The sequence below is a fragment of the Somniosus microcephalus genome, unplaced genomic scaffold (assembly GCF_052327205.1).
Source record: "Somniosus microcephalus isolate GS21.2 unplaced genomic scaffold, FLI_Smic_1.0 unresolved_chr2, whole genome shotgun sequence".
NCBI lineage: Eukaryota > Metazoa > Chordata > Chondrichthyes > Squaliformes > Somniosidae > Somniosus > Somniosus microcephalus.
Window position 1 is genome coordinate 59964511 of NW_028225180.1, and position 21538 is coordinate 59986048.

At 43.1% G+C, this 21538-nt stretch overlaps 2 pseudogenes; one reads left to right on the forward strand and one right to left on the reverse strand.

The window, feature by feature from the left end:
- Nucleotides 1-21538, reverse strand: part of LOC147092706 (NACHT, LRR and PYD domains-containing protein 12-like) — a 1351730-nt pseudogene that overhangs the window by 82820 nt on the left and 1247372 nt on the right.
- LOC147092708 (putative G protein-coupled receptor 139) lies at nucleotides 4113-5749 on the forward strand (annotated as a pseudogene).

Consider the following 21538-nt stretch of genomic DNA (forward strand, 5'->3'; position numbering starts at 1 on the left):
TGATAAATATACATGGACCCTTAAATCTCTTTGGACATCCACTAGATCCAGCTTTTCACCATTTAGAGAGTATTCTGATCTCTCCTTTTTAGATCCTAAGTGGATGAAGTCGCACTTGCTTTATTAAATCAATTTGCCACACTTTAGCCCAATTACTTAATCTATTAATATCTGCTTTATTTCATGTTTACAGCTACTCTTCTTTTAATGCCGCCTAGCTTTGTGTCATCCTCAAACTTGGATATGTGTCTCTTAATCGCATCATCTAAGTCGAAAATAAAAACAGTGAATAGTTGAGACCCCAAAATAGATCCTTGAGGGGCATCAGTAGTCATAGCCTGCCAATTAAAGTGCCTGCCCATTATCCGTACACTGTGTCTCCTGTCGCTCAACCCATTCCCTAACCAGGATAAAAATGTGCCTTCACTTCCACAAGCTTCAACATCAGCTAACAGTCCCTTATGAGGGACTTTATCAAATGTCTGTTGCTCCATGTCTACTAGCTTATAATGATTTCTTAACTGGGACATGCAAAGCTCTTTGCTCCACAACAGTCAATGGCTTCCTGTTATATTGAAAATACTACGAACTGGATGGTGTCACACTTGAGCACAGTGAATTCGATTTTGACATAATTTTGCCAGCTTGCTTTATCTGTCTCTGCCCATTCGGTTACGTCCTACTCCCATTTGCACTTGTGCAGTGCCTCCGAACTTAGTGCGATCTTCAAACTTGCATTTGCAGCGCTCTATTGCTCCATTCAAGTCAATAAAAAATATGGTGAAAATTTGAACTTTCAATACAGATATCTGGGGGACCGCACTTCTCACATCTGACGTCGCTCCTAAAGATCATGTCGTTTGAGGGATGGAGAATATTTCAGAAGTGAAGCTGGTTTGAGGCAGTCAGTCTGGGTGTGTGAGAGAAATGCGCTTTATAGGCTGGATTACTGGAGAAGAAAATGGAATTTGCAGGGCGTGCAATGATGCACGGCATCCAATGCATGTTCTTTTGTGAGGTTTTGTAAGTTGAGCCCGGATAGCTCAGTCGGTAGTGCATCAGACATTTGTATCTCAAGGTCTAAGATTCAAATCCTGGTTGGATGCTGCTTTAAAATCGAAATTCTCATCTCCACATTCGTGCTTTGATCAATTAACAATGAGGATAATAACAACATTCGGCCATTTAACCCCTCGAGCCTTTCTGCCATTCAATGAGATCTGTGACCGAACTTTGCTCCAGATCCCCAAATACCTTCAGGTTAACAAAAATCTCTCAATCCCAGCATTAACTGCTTTTTGCAGAAGTGAGTTGCAAATATCGACCACCCATTGCGTGTAGAAGTGTTTCCTGATGTCACTGCTGAAAAGCTTGGATCTAATGTTCAGGCTGTGTCCGCTAGTCCTAGACATGCCAATCATCAGAAACAGTTTCTTTCGATCGACCATTTAGTTCCACTTAATATCGTGAATAATTAAATGAAATCATCCGTTAAGCTTCTAAATTCCAAGGAATACAACCTTAGTTTGTGTAAACTGTCCTCGTAATATACAACCCTTGGAACCTATGTATCATTCTCATAACTCTATGCTTCACTCTTTAAGGCGAATACTATGTTACGAAAGCCTGCTGCCCAGAACTGAACACAGAGATCCAGGTGTGGTGTGACGAGTGTAGTGTATAGCTGTAGCATAATTTCTACCGCTTGCATTGCAGTCCTATAGATATAAAGGCCAATATTACAATTAGAATTTTTGATTATTTTCTGTATTCTGTATTTTTTCAAGTACAGCCCGGATAGCTCAGTCGATAGAGAATCAAACTTTTATATCTGAGGGTCCAGGGTTCAAATCCCTGTTGGGGTGCTGCTTTTAAATCGAGATTCTCAGCTCCACATTAATGCCCTAATCCTTTAACAGAGAGAATAGTAACAGCAGCAGGCCATTTAAACCCTCGACCCTTTCTGCCATTCTGTGAGATCTGTGACAAACTCTCTTTGCTCCAGATTCTTTAATTTCTTTGCTTGACAAAAATCTATCATAGAGTCATAGATTCATAACGGCACAGAACGAGGTCATTCGGCCCATCCAGTCCATGCCAGCTATTTGTAGACAAATCCATTCCCCTACTCTATCCCCGTAACCCTGCAAGTTTATTTCCCTCAAGTGACTAGAGTACAGTCACCAACAGTAATGTTAGATCAGGGTCACCACCAATAATGTTAGAGTAGACTCACCACCAGTAATGTTAGAGTACGACCTCCACCATTAATGTTACAGTAGAACCAACACCATTATTGATAGAGTAGGGTCAACACCAGTAATGTTAGAGCAGATAACCACGGGTAATGTGAGTGTAGAGGTACCACCATTAATGTTAGAGTAGCATCACCACCAGTAAAGTTAGATTGGAGCCCCCACCAGTAATGTTAGTGTAGGGTCACCACCAGTAATGTTAGAGCAGGTTCAACACCAGTAATATTAGAGTAGGTTCACCAACAGTGATGTTAGAGTACAGTCACCACCAGTAATGTTAGAGTAAGATCACCACCAGAAATGTTAGAGTAGAGAAACCACCAGTAATGTTAGAGCAGAATCACCACCTGGTAAGTTAGAGTAGGGCCACCACCAGTGATGTTAGAGTAGGGTCACCAACAGTAATGATAGAGGTGCGTCACTACCAGAAAAGTTAGAGTAGGGTCAGCACCAGTTATGCAAACGACACAAAGCTGGTTGGGCATGTGGGCTGTGAGGAGGATGCAGATAAAGTCCTGTGTGACTTGGAAAGGTTGGGTGTTTGGGCAGATGCATGGTGGATGCCATATACTGTGGATAAATTCGGGTTACCCACTTTGTTGGCAAAAACAGGAAGACAGATCTCAACGGCAATAGATTGGGAAAAAGGGAAGTGCAACGAGACCTGTGTGTTCTTCTTCACCAATCGCTGAAGGTAAGCATGCAGGTGCAGCAGACGGTTAGGAAGGCAAATGGTATGTTGGCCTTCATAGCGACAGGATTCGAGTAAAGGGGCAAGGATGTCTTGCTGCAGTTTTACAGGGCCTTGCTGGAACCACGCCTTCAGTATTGTGTGCAGTTTTGGTCGCCATATCTGAGCAGGGATGTGCTTGCCATGAAGGGAGTGCAGTGAAGATTTCCCAGACTGATACCTGAGATTACAGTAAAGACATGTGCAGAGAGATTGGGTCGATTAAGCTTATATTCGCTAGAGTTTAGAAGAATGGGAGCGGATCTCATTGAAACGTATAAAATTCAAATAGGACTAGACGGACGAGATCCAGGAAGGATGTTCCCCTTGGCGGGGGACTCCAGAACCAGGGGTCACAGTCTCAGGATATAGTGGAAGCCATTTTGGACTGAGATGAGGAGGAATTTCTTCACCCAGAAAGTGGCGAACCTGTGGAATTCTCTACGACAGAAGGCAGTTGAGGCCAATTCATTAAATATATTCAAGAAGGAGTTTGATATATTTCTTCAGGCTAAGGGGATCAAGGGATATGGGGAGAAAGCAGGGACAGGGAACTGAATTTGGATGATCAGCCATGATCTCTTTAAATGGTGGAACAGGCTCGAGGGTCCGAATGGCCTACTCCTGCTCCTATCTTTTTTGTTTCTATGTTTCTAGTAAAGGTAGAGTAGCGTCACCACCAGTAATGTTAGAGCCGATTCAACATCATTCATCATCCGAGTACAAAACAAGTTTTAATTTTGCACTGGATGAGTGACGACTTCACCAAATTAAGATGAGGCTCCAAGAAATCTATGCAGTGTCCAGGGGAATGTTTGCTTTATCCTTCAGGGTTTACTGGTCACACACAGACTCCATTTCCTCTGCGATTGCTTTCTTTTCATTGATTTTAATTGACGGAGTTTCATGAACTGAGCAGTTGAATTTCCTCAGTGGCGGCCCCGGTGCACTGAAGTTGAAAATCGCCCCTTGTTTGTTAACTCACTGTAACTAACGCCAATTATTGCGCAACCTGATTATCTCACCGTGGCACAGATTGGTCTATAAAGGGGGAGCATTTACGGATCTCTGAAACACTCCAGCCAGAACCGTAAAGCAGCGCAGAATTCACAAAAATCTTCAAAACAATGGTACGGCCAATAATTGTACAGATACGGGACATTTACTACCATGTTCTCGCAGCATTTGGCATTCCCGGTGAGTCAATGTATCCTGTTGCCTAATACCTGTTGTCTATCTCAGTGTTAATGTAACAGATTCCGAGAATGTCCACACTGCAGAGTGATTTATTCACCGGGATCAGTCGGTGAAAATCAGCGGCAATCCCAGTCGTCCGCGTGACCACTGAGGCGTTGTTCCGGTCACTGGATCACGGGCACCGGGCGCTCAATGTTCCTCCCTATACTGAGGGAGGGCGAGGCTGATTCCCCAGCCCTGTCTACATTAAGTTGATAATAACTCGTACTGCAGAAACCTCCACCCAACAGGAGATTTTGAAAGGTATTTTACAAAATAATTTCCGCTCAGGTAGGTGCTCTCCTCTTCTCGACAGCGTTTGAGTATATTTTGAACGTTTTTTTTTAACGTAGTTGAATATTTTATTTGAATTATATATTTACATTAATTGCCATGGTATTATATTTAAATCGCTGGATGGGTGGCAGATTTTCAGTTCCTCTATATTGAATGTTCAGTCATTACATTACTTTAAATAAAGTGTCTTCACCCTCGCCTATATTAATGATAATAATCAGTGTGTATAACACTAAATAGGGACACATCCAAAAATTTCCCCACAATAAGCTGTGAGATTTATCTGAATGACCCCATTACTGACCTCTTTTCCCTGCTTCTTACAGCGAACCTACTGACAATCGTGATTCTCTCCAGAGGAAACTGCGGCCTTTCCAAATGTATCTCTGTCTACATGGTGGCAATGGCAACAGCAGATCTACTGGTTATGATCGTCAATATATTATTGAACCGAATTTTACGTTATCAGTTTACACATTCCTTCTTGTCGTTAACTGCCGTCTGTAAGTTCATTATATACCTGCAATGTGTCGCCCTGTATTTGTCGGTGTGGTTTACAGTCTCGTTCACATTTGACCGATTTGTAGCTATATGTTGTAACAGGTTTAAAGCAAAGTATTGCACAGTGAGAACTGCCGCCGCGGTTATAACAACGGTCTCTGTCCTGATCTGTTTACAGAGCCTCCTCTATTGGTTTGCATTTGAACCTGAGCAAACAATTAACAATGTTCACTGGGGCTGCCGCTCCAGAGTGGAGTTCTCTTCATCGCCTGCAGGAGTGGCGCTTTTCTGGTTACGTGGCATTTGTTTTACTTGGCTTAGTTTTGCTTTGATATTACTATTTAATTGTTTGACAGCCAGACGTATTTTAATGGCCAGTAGAGCCCGCAGGGGTCTCCGGGGTCACAGCTGTGAGAATCAGAGCGATCCAGAGATAGCGAGCCGAAGGAAATCGATCATTTTACTGTTCTCTGTATCGGGCAGTTTTATATTGTTGTGGCTGACAGCTGTCGTATCTTTTTTAACTACCAGACTGATAAGCACCGTGCATTACAGAGGAGATTATGCAGCACCTGCCTATACTGCCGTTGAAACCGGATATATGCTCTTGTATTTGAGTTCCTGTTCAAACACATGTATTTATGCAGCGACCCAAACTAAATTCAGGAAAGAGATGAAGCAGGTGATGAAAACTCCTTGGACATTTATTTGTAAATAAATGAAAAAATAAAACAAAGATTTCGGTTCAAACTAGAGTTCAATTATTATGGTTTGCTGCTGTGAAAATAAAAAGGTATCAGAAAACATTTACTCCACTTTGTGCCGTGTGTTTGATGTCTGCTGCTTTCTTCGGGTGAACGTAATCGATTCCCGCTAAAACAGAGCACTTCCCGCTCAAGATTCAAAGAGAACTGTCATGACTGGGCTTCAGCAGGAGTAGAACATATGGCGGCAGCATTAACTGTACACTGCAGGTACTGGAATGAGATGCCCCAGTTTAATTAATAGTTATAAAGTTTTCATTAATATAGAAAAAATGTGTTATAATGGTGGTTATTTGTAATTCTGTAATCTCGGTGTGAATGTTGCAGCCGCTCGTCTCCCCATCAGACTCCGCCCCCCATTGTCTCCTGGACCAATAGAACGGGGCTCTGGCTCCTGATCAGTGTCTACTGATGGAGTCAGTAGGAACTTGACTCGTCAATGTGACTTTAAACATCTTTGTTCACAGATGTTTACTTAAATCCGAAACTGGTCTTCAAAATGTTGTCGAATTGATAACCGGGGAACAGATCATTTTACCCAACCAGTCCGTGTTCGGGTTTACACTGCACCCGAGAAAATATTTCCATTCACTTTACACTCCTTGTCTCAAAATCCCATCAACCTAATTTTATTCAATGATATATCCAATTTAAACTTGAAATGGGCATAATTTCTCGCTCTGTGAATTCCACAGCCTCACAACTCTCCATGTAAAGAGTGTTATCCTACTCTCAGTACTAAATCTCCTCCATTTCTCCCTTTATCTATGACAGGTAGTTCCTGATCCTCAACAAATGGAAGTTGTGTCAATCTATTTATGACATCATGTCCCTTCTTAACTTAAGTCACCTTGACACGACTTGGAGAAAGATATAAGTCTGGAATCAATGCACAATCTCGGGAAAGTCTAGAAATTTTAGTTAAGATGATTAATTGATAGCTTTCCGTTGGAGATGGTTGCCTCCTTGCTTACACTGAATAATGAGAAGAATGCAGTTGATATCTTGAAACCTAACAACTACAGAATCCGCCCCCCCTCCCTCGAACCTGATTGACAGAAAGGGCAGGAAGATTTTGTTTCGGATGTATTGTGCTGCATGATCTTGGATTATCGCTGTGTGTGCAGAAGTGACGTGTTGGGCAGGAAGCAACTAGCTTGCGATATTCATGAAGAAGATGCTATGGCGAATAGGTCCAAGACACGGTCAAACATGCTGAAAACAACCCTACTTGAAAAGGTTAATGTGGCTCTGGAGAGTTTAATGTGTAAAACCAATGGGTAGAGATCTGCACAAAAGAGTAGACCACGATAGATATACGTTGCTGATGAGATACAGTTTAATGCAGGCATTAAGTACTCTAATGCTATGACAGAGGGCACTGTATGGGAAGGGATAATCAGACGGTCCTGAACTTTGAAAATGTTATTCTGTATTGGTTTATCTTAATATTGCAGTAATGTTAACTTTTAGCCTTTGCCTTTTAAGCAGTAAATTCAAAATAGCACTGAGCTGATGAGTGAGGACTCACCCTGCAGCAATGGTCAGATTCAGGATGCAGTAAGAAGAAATGTAATTAAAGACATATCATCATAAACTGATTCATACATTTCAGAGAACTTTAATCATTTGATAACCGTGTCGGAAAATATCTGGACTGTCATCCTCATTTTTTTATTCGATCATGGGATGTGGGTGTCACGGACAAGGCTTGCATTTATTGCCCAATCCTAATTGACATTGCGAAGGTGCTGGTGAGCCGCCCTCTCCAACGGTTGCAGTCCCTTTGGTGAAGGTACTCCTATAGTGTTGTTAGGGAGGAAGTTCCAGCATTTTGACCCAGCGATGATGAAGGAATGGCGATATACTTCCAAGTCAGAATGGTGTGTGACTTGGAGGGGAACGTGGAGGTGGTGGTGTTCCCCTGCGCCTATTGCCTTTGTCATTCTAGGTGGGAATATTCGCGGATTTGGAAGGTGCTGCCGAAGGAGCCTTGGTGAGTAAATTGGTACAAATGGTACAGAAATAAAGACAGAATTATAATTAAAGTATTCACTTGATCGAATTGCACTTAAAGGAAAAAGAGTGAAATTATTGCTAACATAATGAACTAAGGTAATTATACGTGTCAGCCCAAAGGAAAACGTGCTCTTAAGTAAAGGTAAATATCATTTATGATAAAAAGATAAGTCCATTAAATTTTCCTTATATGGAGTTGTATATTCACTTCTCTATCATTAGATGATGCAACATTGTGAGGATTGATAAGAAGAGGCAGTGGGAATGTGACAGTTTGTAATGAGCATTCGCAATGGTCCAAGATACTGAGTTCAGAACTACAACACATTTGAATCCCCAACCAACAATCTGTAGCTGTGATTGTAGTTAGTACCTTTAATTGTATGTTTAAGTACTACTGCATATAATGTGTGCTTAAAATACCTATTCCACATTACTTCAATGTTCAAGCGCCTGATTGAAAACCTTTCGCTAACAATAGCTTCAGTGCTTTGTGAATGAGCTTCATTTATTAATTGGGATTAAATGCCCTCTTTACCCGTCACTCTTCAATGTTTCACTTGATCCTGAGCTTCTGTAAAAAAGAAACTCCACTTGGTTTCAAGTCTGTGGGGAGCAAAGGCTTTGACAATCCGGCTACCATCCAGATTCTGGGGAAGTGATAACAAATTTCGAGTAATTCTGTGTAACAGGCACATTCTCATTTAACTGCAGTCAGGCGACCAACAGTACTTAAGGCACCAGTCAGGCTTCATGTGGAGGTTTTAACTCCATCAGAGTCAGATGCGATGCATCTGCACCCAGCCGCAATCATGAGAATTCGATATGTAATCAACCACATCATCGAAAATCAAAAGGAAAAATAGAAAGCAAAGGTAACCATTACATTACCGTGTCAAATTCCATCACACATGGTTCTGATTGTCGCCCTCGTTTCGAATGAAACAGCCAATACTTAAAATCTCTCTTCCCTAAACTTTTCCATTTCTGACGATGGGTTCGATCTGAAACGTTGACTGTGTTTCTCCCTTCTCGATGTGGCCTGACCTGCTGAGTGTTTTCAGCATTTTCTGTTGTTATTTCAGATTTCCAGCATCCGCTCAATTTTGCTATTCTTATTGAACAGTTGTTGTGTTCTCCTGTCATTCCAGTGCCCTCTATTTGTTATTAAACTGTTAATATCTTTCCATGCCCCTACTTCTAAATAAATGGTTTATATTTCCCCCTGGTCCCCATTTATAATTAAACAGTTACAGCATTCCACATAATTTTCCTGCCCACTATCTCTAATTAAAAAGATAAAATGTTCCCCTTACTTCCGCTGTCATCTATCTCTAATTACACAGTTACTGTGTACCCTAAATTACCCTGTCCTCTATCTCTAATTACACAGTTACTGTGTTCCCCTACATTACCCAGTCCTCTATCTCTAATTACAGTCACTGTGTTCCCATAAATTACCCTTTCCTCTATCTCTAATCACACAGTTACTGTATTCCCCTAAATTATCCTGTCCTCCCTCTCTAAATACAGTTAATGTGTTCCCCTAAATTACTCTGTCCTCTATCTCTAATTACACAGTTACTGTGCTCCCCTAAATTATCCTGTCCTCCATCTCTAATTACACAATTACTGTTTTCCACTAATTTACTCTGTCCTCTATCTCTAATTATAGTTAGTGCAATCCCCTAAATCACCCTGTCCTCTATCTCTAATTATAGTTACTGTGTTCCCCTAAATTACTCTGTCCTCTATCTCCAATTACACAGTTACTGTGTTCCCCTAAATTACTCTGTCCTCTATCTCCAATTACACAGTTACTGTGTTCTTCTAAATTACCCTGTCCTCGATCTCTAATTACACAGTTATTGTCTTCCTCTAAATTACCCTGTCCTCTGTCACTAATTACAAAGATACTGTGTACCCCTATAGATCCTGTTATTCTACTGATAAGTAAACAATTGTTGTGTTCCCCAAAAGTCTCCTTTATTCTATTTTTAATTAAAGAGTTGCTACCTTACCCTAAATTTACCTGCACTGTAATGTAATTAAACGCTTACTGTATTCACGTGAATTCCCCAATTACCCGTCAGGTACAGTCCAAGCTCATGTTGTCCCCGAAAACCACCTCCTGCTTCCTTAACCCCATTCCCACAAAACAGCTGACAATCCAGTTTCTCTTCCAAGCCACATGCGGTTTGATATTGTGAACGGTTCCCTCTGCACTGGTACTGCCTGCTCCCTTTCACATCTGCCTCCATCACTCCCTCCTGAAAAAATCCACCCTTGATCCCCGCTGACTTTTGCAATCTACCGTCCAATCTCCAACATCATATTGCTGTCCAAATACTTGAATTTATTGTCGCCTCCCAAATTCCTGTCCATCTTTCCCACAATTCCCTGTTTGAATCTCTCATTCAAGTTTCTCCCTTAGCACAGCACTTGAAGCTGCCCTTATCGAAGTTACAAATAATGGCCCTGAAATTAGGATCGGGAGCTTGCCGCGCGTGCAAGCCCCCGATCTGCACTCACCCTGTGCGCTGACATCTGAAGCCCGGGCCTGCTTGCATTTCCTGTCACTGGCCCAGTTCAGATGTTGGCGCGATGTGCTCACCTGATCCAGCGGCGTAGTTAGTGCGATGTGCCGGCTGGGATCAGGTGAGCGCTCTGTAGCCAATCAGGGGAGGGGAAATTCATTCATGAGTTTGATAGTACAGACTGTCAAACTCATGAAAAGTACGGGCGCCCAAAGGACTATTTTAACTTTAATTAAAATTTTAAAAACATCCCAATAATTAAATAAACTATAAATAACTTTGAAAAACTATTTAAAACAATTAATAACATTTTTGAAAAAAATAATTTTTTACAAATTCGGGTATAAAAATAAACTTACCTTACTGTACAGTCCTTAAAAACAATGAACCTGTGGAAAAAATGTAATCATTTTAAATAATAGACCACTTACCTTCAAGAATCCACTACTTACACCTTTTTTCATTTCCAAAAAGTCCAGGCCCTTGCACACGTGCAAACCTGTCAAAACGAAGGAAGTTCAATGCGTGCACGCAGAGTTCTGCGCGCATGCGTTGGACCTCTTAACCCCTTAGTTTGATGGAGAGGAAATGCGTGTTTCCCGTGCATGCGCTGTGCATGCTGGAATCCATCAATTCGTCCGGCCACACGCATGAGTACACCGTCCGTACTCACGCATTGGAAACGGAATTACTGGCTCAATATAATCTCTGTGACTGTGACCATGGTGCACTATCCCTCTTCATTCTTCCCGTCTTTGACACGGATGACAACACTATCCTTCTCCACGCCTCTCCTCCATTTTCCAGCTGTTCGGAACTGCCCTCGTCTGGTTCCACTCTTACAAATGCAGCCTGAGCCACAGAGTATCCTGCAATGGCTTATCTTCACGCTCTCGCACCGTTACTTCTAACCCCAAAGGTAATACTCTTTGATCCTTCTATTTCGCATATACATGCTGCTCCTTGGAGAAGTTTCAAGTGTATGCGGTAGACACACAATTCCATCTCACCAGCAACTTTCTTAACTCTTCCACTGTCTCTGTGTTGTCAAATAGCTCGTCGGCCCTCCATTCAAGGTGAGCTAAAATCTCCTCCTGTGAGTCCTCCACTTTAGTCACCCCACCACTGGCAGCCGTGCCTTTAGTTATATAGGCTCGAAACACTGAAATTCCCTCCCTGAATCTTTGCATTTCTCCTCTCCTTTAGGACTCTCCGTACCTCTGATCACGCTTTCGGTCACCTGTCCACATGTCTCCTTCTTTGGCTCCTCAGCCCTTTGTGTCTGATTACGCAATTGGAAGCGCCTTGGGGAGTTTTATTAAATTAATTGCGCTATTTAAATGAACGTTGTTCTAATAAGAAGTCAATGCTGGCCAGTCCTCTCAGCCAGATGCATCTAGCTGGTTTGGGCCATTTATAATGAAGAGGTTGGGGGTGACGTTGGGTTGCAGTGATCAATTTATTATAGTGAGCAGAGCAGCATAGTCAGTTTTCTGGTGAATGGTGAACCCCAGGATATTGATGGTGGGGTATTCAGTGATGCTAATGCCGTTGAATTTAAAGGGGCGGTGGTTCAACTCTCTCTTGTTGGAGATAATCATTGCCTGTCACTTGTGTGGCACAAAAGTTTCTTGCCACTTATCAGGCCAAGCCTGAATGTCATCCAGGTCTTGCTGCATGTGGGCATGAACGGCTTCATTATATGAGGAGTTATGAATGGAACTGAAAACTGTGTAACCATCAACAAACATCCCCAATTCTGAGCTTAAGATGGAGGAGAGGCCATTGCTGAAGCAGCTGATGATTGTTGGGCCTAGGACATTAAGCTGAGTATCAACTGCAGCGATGTCCTGGGGATGTGATGATTGACCTTCAACCACCACAGTCATCTTCCTTTTTGCTAGGTATGACTCGAGCCATTGGAGACTTTACCCACTGATTCCCATTTACTTCTGTTTTACTAGGGCTCCTCGGTCAAAGGCTGCCTTGATGTCACGGGCAGTCACTCTCACCTCACCTCTGGAATTCAGCACTTGTGCCTATGTTTGGACCAAGGCTTTAATGGGGTCTGCAGCTGAGTGGTCCTGCCGGACCCCAATCTGAGCATTTGTGAGCAGGTTATTGGCGAGTAAGCGCTGCTTGATAGCACTGTCGATGACATCTTCCATCACTTTGCTGATCATTGAGCTTAGACGGATCAGGCGTTAATTGGCCGGATTGGATTTGTCCTGCTTTTTGTGGACAGAACATACTTGGGCAATTTTCCACATTGTCGAACAGGTGCCAGTGATGCAGCTTTACTGATGCCAGTGTTGCAGCTGTACTGGAGCAGTTTGGCTAGAGGCGCAGCTAGTTCTGAAGCACAAGTCTTCAGCACCACTGCCAGGATGTTGTCGGGTACCACAGTATTTGCTGTATCCAGTGGGTTCAGCCGTTTCTTGATATCACGTGGAGTGAATCGAATTGGCTGAAGACTGGCTTCTGTGACGGTGTGGAACCTCAAGAGGCTGCCGATATGGATCATCTACTCGACTCTTCTGGCTGAAGATGGTAGCAAACGCATCAGCCTTGTCTTTTGCCCTCACGTGCTGGGCTCTGCCATTATTGAGGATGGGGATAAAAATGGAGCCTCCTCCTCCCATTAGTTGTTTAATGATTCACCACGATTCACGACTGGATGTGGCAGGGCTGCAGAGCTTTGATCTGTTTCCTTGATTGCGGGATCACTTAGCTCTGATTATACCATGCTGCTTCCGCTGTTTAGCATGCATGTACCTGTATTGCAGCTTCCCCAGTTTGACAACTCATTTTTACGTACACCTGGTGTTTTTCCTCGCATACTCTTCTGCTCTCCTTAATGAACCAGGCTTGGTACCCTGGCTCTAAGGTAATGGGAGATCGAGGGATATGCCAAGCCATGAAGTTACAGATTGTAGTGGAATAAAATTCTGCTGCTGCCCGTGGCCCACAGCGCCTCCTGGATGCCCAGTTTTGAGTTGCTAGACCTGTTCTGAATTTTCAATTTAGCATGGTGGTAGTGCCACACAACACGATGGTGGGTGTCCTCAGTGTAAAGACGGGACCTCATCTCCATAATTACATTGCCGTGGTCACTGCTACCACTGCTATCAAGGACAGCTGCATCTGCGACAGGTAGATTGGACAGGACGAGGTCAAGTAGGTTTTTCCCTCGTGTCGGTTCTCTCACCACCTGTCTCCGGCCCAGACTGACAGCTATGTCCTTCCGGACTCGGCCAGTAGTGGTGCTACCGAGCCACTCTTGGTGATGGACATTGAAGACCCCCAACCAGTGTATATTCTGTGCCTTTTCTACTCTCAGTCCGTCTTGCAAGTTGTTCTCAACATGGAGGAATACTGATTCATCAGCTGAGTAAGGGCGGTACGTGTTAATCAGCAGGCGGGTTCCTTGCCCATGCTTGACCTGAAGCCATGAGACTTCACGGGTTTCCCCGCCAATGTTGAGGACTCCCAGTTCCGGTCCCTCCCGACTGTATACAACTGTGCCCCAACCTCTGGTGGGGCAGGACATATCCAGGGATGGTGATGGAGGAGCCTGTGACATTGGCTGAACTATATGATTCTGTGAGTATGACAATGTCACGCTGTTGCTTGACTAGTCTGTTGGACAGCTCTTCCAATTCTGTCACAAGTCCTCAATGTTACGGAGGAGGATTTGGCAGGTTCGACTGGACTGGGTATGCCAGTGCCGAGGTCCATTCCAGGAGTCCGTCCAGTTTTATTCTTATTCATAGCGGTTTGGTTCAACTGAGTGACTTGCTGTTCCATTTCAGAGGCCCGTTCAGAGTCAACCACATTGCAGTGGGTCTAGAGTCACATATCAGCCAAACTAGGTAAAGTCAGTAGATTTCCTTCCCTAAAGGACATCATTTAACCAGATGGGGTTTTAGGACAATCTGATAGTTTCATGGTAACCATTACTGATATTAGCTTTTTATTCAGACTTTTATTTAATTAACTGAGTTTAAATTCCTCACGTTTCATGGTGGGATTTGAACTCACATCGGGATTATTAGTCCAGGCCTCTGGATTACTAGACCAGTAACATAAAAACTATATCACCATGCACTCATGGGAGCCCAGAGTTAGAAATCGCACTATGTAATTGTCTCACTTTCCAAAGTCCTACTGCTGGTCAGTTTTAGCTCAGTTCCTGTTCAGAGACACACGGATGGATGTACGTCTCATAGAGTTCAGCTTTCAACAAAGGAAGGAGTATTCCCGTGTTAATAAAGAAAATTCAAGAATGAATTGCATTAAAACTGGAATGTCTGGTGAAAATAATTGTCGAGTGACAGATATGCAAATACAGAAGGTAAATTCAGAGCATGTAAAAGGCAAATTTAATGCAAATGACGATATAGAGAAGTTTATAGGTAGAGTGTTATGGTCAGAGAGACGACAGGAAGACAGGGAAATTTCACCTTTTTCTCAACCACAATGCATTGACATCGTCACGGTTTGCTTCTAGTTTCCTTTTCTCCTTCCTCGATAGGGTCGTTTTTGTGCTGCAAAATGGGGGCAGAAATTCAGCATAGCCCAGGATACCATGTGTGTGTGTGAGCAGTTTCCTCGTCTCCTCAGTCACAATCTAGCATTATTTTACATCTGGCAAACTGCTCCTGCCGAAATCTTCCTCCTTTGTTAAATGCCTACCCCTCTACTGATGATAGTCTCCTTCAAATTCTCTCTCTCTCTCTCTCTCTCTCTCTCTCTCTCTCTCTCGCTGTATCTCGCTGTCTCCCTCTTCCCTCTATCTTTGGTTCACTCTCACTTTCTGTCTCTCCTTCCTTTTCCCTGTCGCTTTCTTGGTCTCTTCATTCTCTGTTTCTGTCTCTGTCTTTCACCTCTCTCTCTCTGTGCTTCCGTATATCTCTGTCCCCGTGTTTCGCCTCTATTTCTCTTAAAGCCCCCTCTCTCTGTTTATGTCTCTCCTTGTCGCTGTTTTTTTCCCTTACCTCTCGCTGTGTGTTTGTAGATATCTTTGTCTCTTTCTGGCATTACTTAGTTTCCTTCATCTGTTACTGCTTCTCTCCCTATATCTGACACTTTCAGTCTCCAGAGCCTTATCTCTTTACGTCGCTTTCCCTTTGTTATTATCCCACTGCATCTTCCGCTGTCAGAGTAACATTTACCTGGAATAGCACTTTCACAGAAATCACAGAAACCCCACAGTGCAGATAGAGGCCATTTCAGCCCATCGAGCCTGCACCGACACTTATCCCATCCGATCCCCGTAACCCCTACACCAACACATATCCCACCCTATCCCCGTAACCCCACGCATTTAATCCCCCTAACACTAAGGGTCAATTTTTATCATAGCCAATCAACTTAACCCGCACATCTTTGGACTGTGGGAGGAAACCGGAGCACCCGGAGGAAACCCACGCAAACACGGGGAGAATGTGCAAACTCCACACAGACAGTCACCCGAGGCCGGATTCGAACCCGGGTCCCTGGCGCTGTGAGGCAACAGTGCTAACCACTATGCCACCGTGTTGAAAGGAACATCGAAACAAACATGAATCCGATCAGCATAATCAGCGCCAGAAGGTAACTGTCTCCGGTTAACCAGTTCCACGTTTTATATACACACCACTAGCCAGAAGAGAAGAGCTGCAAAGTGACACATACAACAGGTCTGTAATAAAGCTGGAGTAAAGGTTCATATTGCAATCTTTGTAATTCACGTTTATGGTAAGAAGTTATGATGGTCCATTGCAAGTCAGATTGAACTTCTCTTGATCAAATAAAGCGCTGGCCACTGTTACAAGACAATAGGGGCTCGAATTTCAAAACCCTGTGCCACCCTTTCAGGCAGCGCATCCCATATCATTACAACTCGCTGTCTAAAACAACACAATCTCCTGATCTTCCACCTGATTCTTTTGTCCATTACTTTAAATCTTTGCCCTCTTGTTACCGACCGTCCTGCCACTGGGAACAGTTTATCATATTTATTCTATCAACCTGCTTCATAAATTTCAAAAACTCCATTAAATCTCACTTTAACTTTCTCTGCTCTAAAGTGAACCGTCCATAGAATGCACTAGACATTCCACATAACTGAAGTCCCTCATCTTTGGCACCATTCTCGTGAACGTGTATCATTCTAAAAAAATATCACCTTAATGTCTCTTCAGTGCTAGTTATACAGGGCCTTGGTGAGGCCGCATCAGAAATACTGTGTGCAGTTTTAGTCTCCTTACATAAGAAAGGATATACTTGCCTTGGAGGGAGTGGTTCGAAGTTTCACCAGATTGATTCCTAGGATGGCAGGACTGTTGTATGAAGAGCGATTGGGTCGACTTGGCTAGTATTCACTAGAGTTTAAAAGAATGAGAGGGGGTCTCATTGAAACGTATAAAATTCTGACATGGTTAGACAGACTGGATGCAGGGAATATGTTTCCCCTGGCTGGGGGTCTAGAACGAGGTGTCACAGCCTCAGGATAAGGGGTAGGACATTTAGGACTGAGATGAGGAGTCCTTTCTTCACTCAGCGGGTGGTGAACCTGTGGAATTCTCTACCACAGAAGGCTATGGAGGCTAAGTCACTGAATAAATTTCTAGACACAAAAGACAGCAAGTGGTATGGGGAGAGACCGGGAATTTGGAATTGAGACAGGGGATCAGCCATGACGATATTGAATGGCGGAGGGAGCTCGAAGGTTTGAATGTCCCACACCTGCACCTATTTTCCTCTGTTTCCATGTTTCTATGATGTGTTTGTCAGATAATACAGTTTGCTGTATTAGTGAACACTCACCATCCAGGCTGCAAAATGATGAGTTGACACCGATCCAATTGGCCAAGCGACAAACAATGGAAGTTCTTGCGGACTAAGGTGGGGCGGGAAAAATTAAGTAGGGGAGTAGAAAGAAAATAAGACCATTTGAATCAAGCACGTATGGAGCTGATGTCAATTTATTTCAATCATGTACATGATACAAGAAGTTATGTATTTTCAATCCTTGCACTTATTTAATAGAGAAATACCAAAGAATCAGAGCTGATAGTTATTGCAAAAGGAAGAAAGAAAGAAACAAACAAACAAAGAAAGAAAGAAAGAAAGAAAGAAAGACTTGCAAGCTTAGAGTGTCGCTCACGACCACATGCTGGCCCAAAGCACTTTATAACCAATTAAGTGTTTTTGAATAGGGGCTGGGACTTGTGGAGAGTGGGGTAGTGGTCTCTGGGAAGGGGTTGGAATAGTTAGAGTAGTGGGGTGGGCAAGGGAGATTGGGCTCTGTTGTGGGAGCTTGGGCCGTGACCTTACAATATAGCTTTAGTAAAGAAGGCTTCATCGAAGATGTCATATATATTTTTAAAAATACTTTTAAAATTGTAGCATGTCAATAATTGGATCGAGAGATTAACGGGATAAGGTGTGGAGGAGAGATGTGTGCATATGGGGATGGGGTTGGGAGCTGAGGAAGAGAGATGTGAATATGTGGGTGCAGATTTGGAGGCTGTTATTGTGTATAGGGTGGAGTGGAGAGACGTTACTGATGGGTGAGAGAAACTGGGAGGGGTAGAAAATTGGCGGCTGCCTTGGTATAAGAGATGAATTCTTGGCAAAATAGAAGATGGGAGAAAAAGAGAGATAGTGATAAAGAGATTGCTGGCGGATAGGAATGAATGGAGAAGATTAGGGCTAAACAGATTGGGGTAATTTTTTACCATGGGTTGAAGATTGGTAAACAGACAGAAAACAGAGAGCAGGAATGAACGGCTCATTTTAGTAATGGCAGGGTGTAACTAGTGGAGTGACGCAAGGATCAGTCCTTCAACCATTTACAATTTATATCAATGTTGTAGCTGAGGGGAGCGAGTAAATATATATCCAAGTTAGTGGATGATACAAAGCTAGGTGGGAAAGTATGTTGTGAGGACGATGTAAAGAGGCTGAAAATGGGTATAGACTGATTAAGTGATTGGACAAGAAAGTAGCAGATGGAGTCTAATGAGGAGAAATGTGAAATTATCCACTTTGGAACAAAAGAACTGGAATAAGCCATTTAGCACATCGAGCCTGTTACGCCATTCAATGAGACCAGGGCTGTGCTGTGACCTACCTCCATATACCCGCATGTGGCAAATATCCTTTAATAACTTTTGTTAACAAAAATCTATGAATCTCAGATTTAAAATTAACAAATGACATATCATTAATTGTCGTTTGTGGAAGAAAGTTCCAAACTTCTACCACCCTTTTTGTGTCTGGAAGTGTTTCCTAAGTTCACTCCTGAAAGGCTTGGCGCTAATTTTCATCTATGTCCCCTAGGCTGAGAATCCTCAACCAGTGGAAATAGTTTCTCTCTATCAACCTTATTAGTGCACATTAATATCTTAAAAATTCGATATAATCACCCCTTAACCTTATAGATTATGGGGATTATGACCCTAGTTTGTGTAATCTCTCCTCGTAAATTAACACTTAGAGTCCATGTGTCACGGTGTTAATTCAACGCTGCACACCCTCCAAGGTCAATATATACTTCCTCAGTTGTGATTCCCAGAACTGCATACAGTAATCTAGGTATGGAGAAACCGGGGCTTTGTATAGCTTTAGCATAACTTCTAGCCCGTTGTACTCTAGCCCTCTACATATAAAAGCCAGCTCTAACTGTCCAGGACATTTTAATGATAACGCAGGATCTGGCCAATGTGGACTGTTAACAGCTACTTTTAGGAAAATTCACATGAGAGCAGTGGGAGTCTTTCAGAAAGGAAATAGAGAGAGTACAGCACCAGCATGATCCTGTAAAAGTCAAGGGTGGGGCCAAAAAGCCCAGGGAACACAGGATGTCAAGGGATATACAAGAATGGATTAGGAGAAAAAGGGAGGCTTTGGCAGATACAACAGACAAAAACAGTGGAAGCCATAGAGGACTACAGAAAGTTCAGGGGGGTACTTAAAAAAAATAGGAGAGCGAAGAGGGGGCATGAAAAACCACTGGTGGGCAAAATAAAGGAAAATCCCAAGGTGTTTTATAACTATGTTAAGGGCAGGAAGATAACTAGGGAAATTGTATGGCCTATTAGGGACAAAAGTGACAATCTGTGTGTAGAGCCGGAAGATGTAGCTGAGGATTTAAATGAATATTCTGCATCTGTGTTCACTATGGAGAAGGACGACGTAGGCATAGAAATCAGGCAGGAGGATTGTGATATACTTGAACAAATTAGTATTGAGAGGGAGGAGTTACTAGCGGTTTTAGCGGGCTTAAAAGTGGAGAAATCCCCAGGCCCTGACGAGATGTATCCCAGGCTGCTGTGTGCAGCAGGGGAAGGGGTGGTCCCAGTGGACTGGAGAACAGCTATCGTAGTACCTTTGTTCAGGAAGGGTAGTAGGATAACCCAGGGAATTACAGGCCAGTGAGCCTAACATTCATGGTAGGGAAATTATTGGAACATATTCTGAAGGACAGAATTATACTACACTTGCAGAAGTAGGGATTAATCAGGAATAGTCAGCATGACTTTGACAGGGGGAGATCATGTCTAACCAATTTGATTGAAATTTTGGAGGGGGTGACTAGGTGTGTGGATGAGGGTCGTGAAGTTGATGTAGTCTACATGGACTTCAGTAAGGCTTTTGATATAGTCCCACATGGGAGAATGATCAAGAAGTTAAGAGCCCATGGGATCCAGGGCAATTTGGCACATTGGATCCAAAGTTGGCTTAGTGGCAGGAGGCAGAGGGTGATGGTCGAATGTTGTTTTTCTGACTGGAAGCCTGTGTCCAGTGGTGTACCGCAGGGATCGGTGCTGGGTCCTTTGCTGTTTGTAGTGTACATCAATGATTTAGATATGAATGTAGGAGGTATGATCAGTAAGTTCGCAGATGACACGAAAATTGGTGGAGTCGTAAATAGCGAGGATGGAAGCCTCAGGCTACAGGGCGATATAGACGGGTTGGTCAGAAGGGCAGAACAGTGGCAAATGGAATTTAACCATGAAAAGTGTGAGGTGATGCATTTTGAGAGGACTATCAAGGCAAGGGAATACACAATGGATGGTAGGACCCTAGGAAGGACAAAGGATCAGAGGTACCTTGATGTGCATGTTCATAGATTGCTGAAGGCAGCAGGACAGGTAGATAAGATGGTTAAAAACGCATATGCGTTACTTGCCTTCATTAGCCAAGGCATAGCATATATGAACAGGGAGGTTATGATGCAGATGTACAAAACACTAGTTAGGCCACAGCTGGATTTCTATGTGCAGTCTGGTCGCCACACTGTAGGAGGGACGTGAGTGCATTGGAGAGAGTGCAGAGGAGATTCACCAGGATGTTACCTGGGCTGGAGTTCTTCAGCTATGAAGAGAGACTGGACAGGCTGTGGTTGTTTTCTTTAGAGCAGAGGAGGCTCAGGGGGACACAATTGAGGTGTACAACATTATGAGAGTAATAATAAGGTAGATAGAAAGGAACATTTCCCCTTAGTAGAGGGGTCAATAACCAGGGGGCATAGTTTCCATGTAAGGGGCAGGAGGTTTAGAGGTGAATTGAGGAAGAACTTTTTCACCCAGAGGGTGGTTGGAATCTGGAACTCACTGCCTGAAACGGTGGTAGAGACAGCAACCCTCTCAACATTCAAGAAGCGTTTAGATGAGCACTCGAAATGCCATATCATACAAGGCTATGGACCAAGTGCTGGAAGATGCAATGAGATCAGACAGGGCTTGATGGCCGGCATAGAAACGATGGGCTGAAGGGCCACCTTCTATGCAGTATAACTCTATGACTCTATGAATCTATGACTCTATGACCTATGTACATTGACCCCACCTTGCTAGCAAGAATGGAAAAGCAGAATATCTTTAAAAGGTGAGAGTCCAGTAAAATGTTTTTATTCAGAGGAAGTTGGGTTCATTGTACATGAATTACAAAAAGTTAACATGCAGGTACAGCAAGTATTCAGGAAGGGCAGTGCTACGTTCGCCTTTATTGAAAGTGTGTTGGCGTATAACAGTAAGGAAGTCTTAATAGAATTGTACAGGGTTTTGGTGAGACCATACCTGGAGTACCATGTACAATTTTGGTCTCCTTACCTAATGAAGAATATACATGCCTTAGAATGGGTGCAAAGAAACTTCACTAGATGAGATGAGGGCCGTCCACTGATGGGATATTGAGTAGAATTGGCCT